Below are 11,105 nucleotides of genomic sequence, written 5' to 3'. Positions count from 1 at the left end.
AAAAAAAATTTTTTTTTAAAATAATTTTGTAAGCCATGATGTAAATAGAAAAAAAAAATAAGTAAATGAGTGGGAAAACCCATCCCAATTTCTATTCAATTACTTGCCAATTAACTTTTTGTAACTCACTTATAAGTTTGAAACTGTTCTATCAAGTTGCTATTAACTTGATCCTAGTTCTTTCATTTGTTCATTCCTGGTAGTAGCTGTAAACTGCCATGAGCACAGTCAGTCTGGGGGTAGGAATTTTATTTTTGAAAATATAAAATATCTTGATTTCCAGGAGCTTACTGAAGAAATAAAAATTTAGTCTGGAGTTTTCAAAATGTGTTCACAAGATTGAGGGTTACAAATCTAAATGATGGTTGGTGTTAGCTCCATAGTGACCAAAGAAACAAAACCAAACAAAACAAAACAAAACAAAACACTCAACAAAACCAAACCAAAGCAAAAAAACCAAACGAAAACAAAATCCAAAAACAAATAAATAAGCAAACAAATAAGAACCAGGCAGAAAGTAGATGCCTTGTAAAGACCAAGCCATAGGAACTCCTTGGGAACTCTCACATGGATGTCTAGATTTTAGAAACAGGATTTAATTATGTTAGATCATGCAGTAGATATATAAACTTTGGGAAAGTAGAATCATTTCAAGTTCATTGTGGGCCTTCAGATAAGACTTTAATGCTAATCAACTTACTTTAAAGTGAGCCTGCTTAATATATAAGGGAATAAATAATTGTCATGCTTTATTGTTTTTATAATTTTTTCAGCATCTTTTTTCTTTCAATATTAAAAACAGTAGGAAGAAAACATGTAATTGTCAGATGCAGTTGCAATATTCTGTTTATTCAGTTTTGATAGGCATTTCTTAATCAAGGTTAGTCTGGTAAATGGTTTCTCTTCAGGGCTGTGAACCAAACATCTTTGTGTAAGTGAAATAAATGCTGCACTACGAGGTAGGATACTTGGACTTGGATTCTGACTCTCACTTGAGAAGTGGTCTCAGACTTATGTATTTACCTAACGGTCTTTGAGGTGCCCTGTGTACCATGAGGTTCCCTGTCTCCCTCAGACTGTTGTGTATGAAGATTAAAAGAATTAATATTTGCCTGGTGCCTGACATATAGTAATCACTCAATCAATGTTAATTATTACTGTTATCCCTGTGTTTCACTTTTAAACTTGTAACCATTTTTATACACCACCAAGTGACATTTCACATGGAAGAAATGAAAATGAGTATATAGGTACATTAAATTCAACTTTAAAAGTGGATGAATTAAAAACTGACATTTGCAAATCACTTTCCAAGTCACTTATATCTTATCATTTTGCATCTACTGACACTATACTCAGAAAATATAAATATTTGGCATGAGTTTCTTATTAAAAGAGAAGCCTCTGGATTTTCTTTGTACTTAACCTCTTTCTCTAACTAATGGTATCTATATTAGTTGATTCTGAATTCTGAGCATCTTCTCATGCACTTCTCAGTATTCCCACAGAGGGGCAGAGCAGCACTATTTATTAAATTAATACTAATCTTGCTGATTCTTAACTGGATTCTGCAGTCTAATATGAAACCCTTTGTTTGAAGTCGTGCTTGTTTAATTTACAAGTCTTTCCTGAAAAGCTTCCATGCCCTCTGACCACTTTGTGTTTGCATGTGTGTATGTGTGTGTGTTCAGCATAATCAGAAGACAATTGAATGTTTACTCTGAATGTTTATATAACTGCCTTTCATTTTGTCTGATGGATTCCTCTGAGGAAGGTGAGAGAATCCTAGCTTTGTGCTTGGGACAACCATCGGTTTTGCTGTTGTGACTCAGAAGTATCCCTCCGGGAAACCAGGAACTTGATGCTGATGCTGGTCTTTTCACTCCTTAGATGTAAAGTGAAATTACAAAGGGATGTATACAAGGTTTACACATATTGTCCCTTACACAAGCATCTAGACATCTTGTTGAAACTACCCTTACAGCCTGACTTCTAGATTGATCTATAGGTAGGTCTCTGGGAGGACACTGGTAAACTAAAAAAAAAAAAAAAATGGCAAAAATATGTATAATAAATGAGGATATGTGGGCAAAATGCCCAAATGACTAGTTTTAAGCCTACTCACATACTATTTGCTTTATTTGAAAGATAGCATTTACAGCCAGGCATGATGGCTCATGCCTGTAATCCCAGCACTTTGGGAGGCAGAGGCTGGCGAATCATGAGGTTAGGAGATTGAGACCATCCTAGCCAACATGGTGAAACCCCGTCTCTACTAAAAATACCAACATTAACCAGGTGTGGTGGCGGGCGCCTGTTGTCCCAGCTGCTTGGGAGGCTTAGGCAGGAGAATCGCTCGAAACCTGGAGGCGGAGGTTGCAGTGAGCCAAGATTGTGCCACTGCACTCCAGCCTGGGCAACAGAGCGAGACTCTGTCTCATAAAAAAAAGAAAGATAGCATTTACCTTGCTACCTTATTGCATAAAGCCTAGGACCTTCACTGACACCAGTATTTTTCTATGACTTGATTAATGTTAAAAAAAGCTTTGTAGCTCTTAATTTGAGCAAGATATAGTTTTTGTTTTTTGATGAGGGAGGACATTCGTATGTTTAAAGTCTTGCTTGGCAGGCCAGGCATGGTGGCTCGCACCCATAATCCCAGCAGTTTGGGAGACCGAGGAAGGCAGATCACTTTTGCCTGGCCAACATGGTGAAATGCTATCTCTATTAAAAATACAAAAGTTAGGTTGGCGCGGTCGTGCACCTATAATCCCAGCTACTGGGGAGGCTGAGGCATGAGAATCATTTGAAATTGAAAGGCGGAGGTTACAACGAGCCAAGACAGTGCCACTGCATTTCAGCCTGGGTGACAGAGTGAGACTCTGTCTAAAAATAAAATAAAATAAAATAAAATTCTTGCTTGGCAGACCTGTGTACAAATCAAAAAGTGCTTGCTAAATATCATCATATTGGGCTGGGTGTGGTGGCTCATGCCTGTAATCCTAGTGCTTTTGGGGGCTGAGGTGGGAGGATTGCTTGAGAGCAGGAGTTTGAGATCAGCCTGGGCAATATGAAAAGACCCCTGTCCCTACAAAAAATAAAAAATAAAATAGTCTGGCATGGTTGCATGTGCCTGTAGTCTCAGCTATTCAGGAGGCTGAGGTGGGAGGACTGCCTGAGCCCAGGAGTTTGGGGCTTCCATAAAACCATGTACTGAACATTCTGCTAACCTGGAAGATTTCAAACAACCAAGGAATATAGACTTCACAAATGTGCAGTCTGGGGACAGGAGCTAAGATATAGTGGATGTTGAACAACTATTAGCATCCTAAATTTTTATCATGCACTGAGGTGTTCCCAGTTCTAAAATTTTGTTTCTATAATTTTGAGGATAAAGAAAATATATAAGCTTTTGTGTTATATTTTATGGCACAAATCTAAGTACTGCTTGGGAAGATTAACAATGATGATAATGATTAAAAGTTGATATTTTGGTTTCAAAATTGTTGCTAATGATTAATTAGGGTACAAAAGGAAGAATTTTATATTTTCCTTCCATTTTGAGAAATACACAACGCAAACTTTTCCAGCTTCTTCGGGCTTTCTACTATTTCCCAACAGTACTTACTTAGGATAAAAACTGAGCATTGTAAACTGTTCTCAGTAACTATTTTAGTTATATTAATTATCTTAATAGCTAACTTCCATTTGCATTCAATCAACAAGTATTTTGGGAACCACTTACTATGTGCAAGCCACAGAGAATGCAAAGACAAATAAGAAGAAGTCCTTATTGTTCTACATTACACAGATCGACTTTATTATATTTATTGTCATCTTTAATGAAAAATACTAGTTGTGCAATATGCTCAGCCTACTCTTCTCTCTCTCAGGATAACAAAAACATAGGGCACGATTTTCTTATGTGTCCACATAAAAGAGCCACAATATCTGTGGCTTCTCAGAAGCCAGAAGCTGCTCTCGGACCATAGTTTCAATATTGGCAGGAACTCCCTCTATACAAATGACTTCCAAATCCACATCCCTAGCTTTGAACACTTCTGAACTCTAGTCATAAATCTCCAACCACTTGGTGGAAATGCACTTGGATCCTCTGTTCACCTCAGCTGAACTTGACCATAAACTGTCATCATCACACCCCTACTCACAATAAGCCTTTTTTTTTTTTTTAAATGGTGAGTACCATCATTGCTGTGTTCACCGAGGATTGAAACTGATGTTACTGTAGATTCCTCTTTCTTCCTTTTACATTGTGATCAGTCTGTCAGTTCGTACTTCATAACATCTCCCATATTAGACTCTTCCTCTTGACTTCGGAAGTCATCACTCTAAGTTTAAACCCTTATCATCTGTCACTTACCTTCTCACCTCTAGACTCTCTGTCTTCTAATCTAGCCAGCCATTATTTCCATATTAGTCTTTGAAAGGTGCTACTTAGATCTCTAAAGCCATTTCCAGTTCAAAGATATTATTACGTTTTATATTGTGTAATTCCAATTGATTTGTTTAAAAGATTTTAACTGACAAAAAATATATATATTTATTATGCACATGTTGTTTTGAAATATGTATAATTTGTGGAATGACTGAATTGAGCTAATTAACATATGCATTACCTCACATACTTATCATCTTTTTTTTTTTGTGGTGAGAACAGTAAAAATCTGTTTTAGCAATTTCCAAGACCACAATACATTGTTATTAACTACAGTCACCAAGTTGTACAATAGATTTCTTGAACTTATTCTTCCTAATTGAAATTTTGTATCCTTTGACTAATGTCTCCCCACTCCCCTCCTCCCTGCAGCCCCTGGTACACCATCCCACACTACTTCTATGAGTTCAACTATTTTAGATTTTTACATGTAAGTGAGCTCATTCAGTATTTGTTCTTCTGTGCCTGGCTTATTTCACTTAGCATATTGTCCTCCAGGTTCATCTGTGTTGTTGTGAACGACATGATTTTCTTCTTTTGTAAGGCTGAATAGTATCCCATTGTGTAACATGTATAGCACATTTTTTTTTAATCCATTCATCTGATAATGGACACAGATTGATTCCATATCTTGGCTGCTGTAAATAATGCTGCAATAAATATGGGAGTACATATATCTCTTCCACACTGATTTCCACACTGATTTCATTTCTTTGGATATATAGCCAGAAATGGGATTGCCTAATCATGTGGTTAGTTCTATTTTCATTTTTAATATTTTTGAAAACCCTAGTTCTAATATGTTATAATTATTATTCTTCTACTCAAGAACATTAGAACTTCTCTGTTATTTAGAAGATTAAGCCCAAATTGGCATTCAAGGATTTCCAGAGTCTGGTTCTAGCACACATTTCCAATGCTGTCTTCTGTTACACCATTATCAGGATCCTCTGCAGCAGGTTTAGCAGCGCATTCATGCCTTAGTACACTTCCATACTTTATTTATCTGCTTTGTTTTTTCTCTGTATCCATGCATTTATCACCTGTCCAAGCTAAGCCCTGGTATCTTTTTTTTTCTTCAATAAAATCTTCCTTGTCTACTCCATTTGTAGTGATCTCTCTATTGGCTGCACCAACAGCAATGTCTATGCTTCTCTATGGCTTTGCTGCGTGTGTGATGTTTAAATTCTCCTGTTTAAATGGAGGCTGCCCATTATTTTCTATATCCCTAACCTCCTGCAGATAAAGCAGCTCTCAGTAAGTACTTGCTAACTAGCCAACTGAATGAATGATTTAGTAAATGCAGAATGAATGAAGAGTTGGGACAAGCTGACTTTTGACCACTGAAAACTTTTTAAGAATGGCATTATGTTCTTCCCAAATGCTTACACTGGACTCTAATCAAGTCAGGAAGAAGAGATCATCTGTCCCTCTGGAAGAAATTCGAGGCTGGGAAAGTTAGTCAGGAAATTTCTGTTGGAGTGCCCAAAGGGCATATGTAGTCCTACATACTTATGAATCTCAAGTCTCTGAATATTTTGTGAAGATTGTAGACATTTGCAGAGAGATAAAAAGATTTCAGGATTTGCTTTCGTTGTCTGGAATAAATGGAAAACCAAAGGTTTCCAATTTTCTTTCCAGACTTTTGGGAAATGCCTCTGCCTTGAAGGCACTAAGCTTTCCTCTGCACTGGGTCAAGAGGCTTTGCAAAATATTCACTGACCTGTATTGGATGGTTACCATTAGAACTGTCAGCTGCAGTGTGGGATGCCACATTCTTAGAGGTGTTCAAAGGCTTGGCATAATTAGGATTACCTTGGGGTTCGGAGCTACGAGTTTATCTGCCCAGATTGGCACACAAACAAGTCCACAGAATATTTAAAGGGTCTATTAGGTAACTTTCTATATGTAGTGGAACTGAGAGGAAAACTGATGAATTCTGTATCCTTTTTTTTTTTTTTTTTTTTAGATGGAGCTTCACTCTTTTTGCCCAGGCTGGAGTGCAGTGGTGCAATCTCAGCTCACTGCAACTTCCGCCTCCTGGGTTCAAGTGATTCTCTGCCTCAGCCTCCTGAGTAGCTGGGATTACAGGCGCATGCCACCACATCTGGCTAATTTTGTATTTTTAGTAGAGATGGGGTTTCACCATGTTGGCCAGGCTGGTCTTGAACTCCTGACCTCAGGTGATCCACCTGTCTCAGCCTCCCAAAGTGCTGGGATTACAGGTGTGAGCTACCACACCCGGCCAACTCTGTATCCTCTTTACTGACAATATTATGTACCATTTAGGCTTGTACATTTGTATGGAGTAAGCATGATGAAATATTAAAAAGTTATTCATTTTAAGATTGTTTTATTGTGATGTGGTTAAAAAGTGAAATGAAGAATTTGTCTAAAGACCTTCATTCTACTACTAATCAGTTAGTTGTGTACATTGTTAAGATATTTTCCCTTGGCCAAATTTTCATCACCATCCCCTGCTTAGGAGCTATGTGATTGTTGGCCAAACAAGTTGACTTTGTGGAAGCTCTAATTACACAATTTTCTATAATTGGTATTCTATACTGCAGTAGAAAGAGGACTTCCTTTTCCCCTTTGCATGCTTCTTTTTTGTGAGTTGGAGGAATAATAGAAGCCTTTTTCTGACACTGTGATGGTGGTTTAGTGTGAAGCTGGGCTTTCACAATAACCAAAGAATACATACACCATTTCTGTGTTCTCAGGCAGGTATTCTGAGCCTGAGAATATTCCTCTGTTCTTTTTCTTAGGAGGTTCACTGAAGATCAATGTTTCTGAGACTTGCTTCTATTTCTTCTTTAATGCTCAAGCAGAAGTCTCATGTTTACTCAGTCTTTCCCTCAAAAAACACCTCCTGTAGAACTGTATTACATTTCCTAGTTTTTGAGAATTTCTAGGGCACCATGACTTCTAATGAATCTTTGTTAGTTTTAAGCAGATGACTACTTAATATCAGTACCACAATGGTGACAGAGGCACCTCGTTAAGAAATTAGTAACATCAATAAATGATTAAAGATGAAGGTGGGTTACTAAAGATGAGCCTTTTGACCAGAAATCACTCATTCATTTAACAAATGGTTTCTGAATACCTACTTTATGCCAAGCCCTATGTTAGTAACTGGGGATACACTGGTGAACAAGGTAGGAAGATTCCTTAGCTTTGTGGATCTTATGTTCTTTTTATTTTTTTGGGGGGTTGGAGTTTCACTCTTGTTGCCCAGGCTGGAGTGCAATGGCGTGATCTCGGCTCACTGCAACTTCTGCCTCCCGGGTTCAAGCGATTCTCCTCCCTCAGCCTCCCGAGTATCTCGGATTACAGGCGTGCGCCACTATGCCCAGCTAATTTTTGTATTTTTAGTAGAGACGGGGTTTTGCCATGTTGGCCAGGCTGGTCTTGAACTCCTGACCTCAGGTGTTCTGCCCACCTCGGCCTCCCAAAGTGCTGGGATTACAGGTGTGAGCCACCACGCCCGGCCAGATCTTATGTTCTAATAGGCAAGACAAACAATAGACAAGTAGAAAAGTGAATAAATAACACAATTGTACATTCCACTGTGTTATTAGTGAAATAACCAAGCGTTGCAATTGGGCGATCATGGAAGTCTTTTCTGAGGAGGTGACATTTATGCAGAAACTTGATGGCTGTAGGAAAGCTAGATGCATGAAAAGTTAAGGAAGAGCTTCCCAAGAAGATGGATCAGCAAGTGTAAAGGTTTAACTTAAGGGTGGAAATGTTGGTGTTTTCTAGAAACTGACAGATGAATATGACTAGAGCATAGCAATCAAGGGGAAAAGTGAAACTAGGTGAGGTGGAGTGATGCGTGGGATCCAAATTATATAGAGAGAATCTTGAAGGACAAGGTATGAAAATTGTTCATTATGGAATTCTAAGTGGAAAGAGACTCTAGTAAATTTTATTTTGAAGAATCATTCTGATTGCTGTAAAGAGGTGGGGGTGGAAGAAGGTTAAAAGCAAGGAGGCCAATTAGGAGATATATATATATGTGTGTATATATATACACACATACACACACACATATGTATATATAAAATCTTCTGTTTTCTCTTAGAGATCTACCTTGTGGATCAGCCTAGGAGGCTGATCTGTAGTATGATTAATTAAACAGGGTTCCTAGGCTCTCTGGCTTCCAGTAATGTGTGACCAACACCCATCTGGGGATCAGAGAAAAAGTGTGAGGTTAGGCTAATATTATCCTGGCCTCTTCACTACAAGGGCTATTTCCTTCAACTAAGATCCTTGCATCTCTCAAGGTAGCCTACTCTATCAAACGCTCTCTCCTTGTGGGTTCTAGTACCCTTCTCCCCTCATCTCTTCTGACCATGTCTGATAACAGCTCTGCTGCTAGGGTTCCTGCAGGCCCTATTTCCCTACACCTGTATGTGTGAAGATAAACCTGGAAGTTCTAGATCATCCATGTTGGACATATTCTTTCAGTTGAATCATGCTCTAGGATTCCTTCTTTCACTTTGTACAGAGCAGAACACCATGCACTAGTTACTAATGCCAGGGAGGACACCAACTACATGGAGGATAGCAAAGATCATCACCATGTCAACCACCAGGAAGAGAAGTCCAACTTGGTATTGGAATCACCAAGGAAAACAACACAGTCAAGCACTGGATGGGACAGTGCTTTCACTCACACAGAAAAGACATAGAGTAAGATCAGCTCCAATAGTATGTGTTGCTTCCCATGGCTAACAGGTCCCCTGTGTCACAGTAGAATGACCCCTTTTTCGCCCCTGTAGACTCTAAAATACTGAAAGATGGGGGTATGCTTGAGAGGCATTGACACACGTGCTTAAGCAGAGCAAAAAAGCATACATTGAGCTTGAAACAGAGCGGTGGGAAACAGGCAGAGATATTTCCACACAAAGCAATATGCCTGGCACAGGCTGTGTGGGCTCCTTATCTCTTGGCAAGGCAGTGTTCCAGGCCCAAAGCTCATTCTTGTGTGGATGAGTGAGGGTTGAGACTGCCTTTCCCAGCACTCTGTTTTTGGTTGCCATAGATTCTTTACTTTCTTGCCACCTCAGCAAGTCATTTAACATAGTGATTGTTATGTATTATTTAGCTTTCACAGTTTTTTTTTTTTTTTTTTAAAGACAGAGTTTTGCTCCATCGCCCAGGCTGGAGTGCAGTGGTGCAATCTTGGCCCACTGCAACCTCTGCCTCCCAGGTTCAAGTGATTCTCATGCCTCAGCCTCCTGAGTAGCTGGGATTACAGGGACCCACCACCATCCCAGTTAATTTTTGTATTTTTAGTAGAGACGGGGTTTTGACATGTTGGCCAGGCTGGTCTCAAACTTGTGACCTGAAGTGATCCACCCTCCTTGGCCTCCCAAAGTGCTGGGATCACCGGTGTGAGCCACCGTGCACGGCTGCTTTCACAGTCATTTTATTGGGAGAGTCGTGACGCTACTGACTGACAAAGCTGGTCTCTCCAAAGATGGGGTCTTTCCCTGTTTGTTGTCACAAAGCCAATAATTGACACCTTAAGTGACTGTCAAGCAAATTAGGCTTTATTCCATGGCCATGGAATTGAGAAGCAGGAGCATGGCTCACAAATCAACTTCTTGACAAGTGAGAGGTGAGGGGGTTAAAATTTAGGGTTTCTCTAAAGAAGGAGCTGGCATTAAAAGTGAGGGAAGGAATATTCATGTCTTCTCTGGAAATAGGTGGTGAACTTCCCGTAACTGGAGTGCTGCCTTCCTTTTTGTCCTTGTATGGCTTCTCTTCCAGTAATTGTCATGGTGATTGTCGACTGTCACAGCACTGGTGGGAATGCCATTTAGTATGGAAACAAGATTATAATGAAGTCTGAGGTCTTTTTGAAGTTATTTGGTTGGCTATCTTGGTTCTAACAAGTCTCACCTGGTCTAGTTACAAAGGGAAATTTTTATAGTAGGCATCCTGTTTCTTAAAGAGAAACAGAGTTAAGGCGGGGTAGAAATTCAGTTATGTCAGGTAGACATTACACCAGGTAACCCTGAGGTTATCTAATCAATGAACTTGCCCTCCATTTGTTACAGTAATGCACTCAGAGGCTCTTGATCACAGGATGGGCATGTTACATAGGCTGAGACTATTTAGTATCCAGTCCCTCTGGCCCAGCAATTGGTCCAGGCTGAGCATGTGCCCTGCATGGGGACAATCATCCCCAGGATTCTTTTAAGTGGAGCCAAAAGAGGGAGGAGATTCTTTTTCCTCTTTTTTGGTTTTGAGCTGTGAGAATATGATAACAGAATTTGTGGCACCCACTCTTTTCCCCCCTGCCATGGGGCAAAATCCTGTTTGCTATGGGTGATGTTGAAGTCAAGCAGAGATTAGCAAAGATGAGAGATGGGTTGAGAAACAGAGAGAAAGACAGAGCACTTTGGTGCTATCAAGGTCTCCAGTTCTAATTGCCAAGATCCTTGAAGCTGTGTGAGTTATTGCAGTGCCTTGATTCTGTGACAAAGCCAAACATCCTTCCTAAACATTCTTTCTTCAATGATTAATTTATCATAAGTTGAGTTTCTAGCACTTGTGATCAACTCATTCTAATAAGCCACCTCTTTTTCTTTTGCTCTGGATATATATGATACTGCATACGCTCAATATTTTC

General features: G+C 39.4%; 1 pseudogene; it reads right to left on the bottom strand.

Annotated features, from left to right (window-relative positions):
* Positions 1 to 1,805: 1,805 nt before the first annotated feature.
* Positions 1,806 to 11,105, bottom strand: part of LOC108512572 (SURP and G-patch domain-containing protein 1 pseudogene) — a 118,375-nt pseudogene continuing 109,075 nt past the window's right edge.

This window comes from Rhinopithecus bieti, unplaced genomic scaffold (assembly GCF_001698545.2).
Source record: "Rhinopithecus bieti isolate Rb0 unplaced genomic scaffold, ASM169854v2 scaffold_28846, whole genome shotgun sequence".
Classification (NCBI taxonomy): Eukaryota; Metazoa; Chordata; class Mammalia; order Primates; family Cercopithecidae; genus Rhinopithecus; species Rhinopithecus bieti.
The sequence above is the reverse complement of the archived record's forward strand: the minus strand, read 5'-3'. Positions and strand labels throughout refer to the sequence as shown.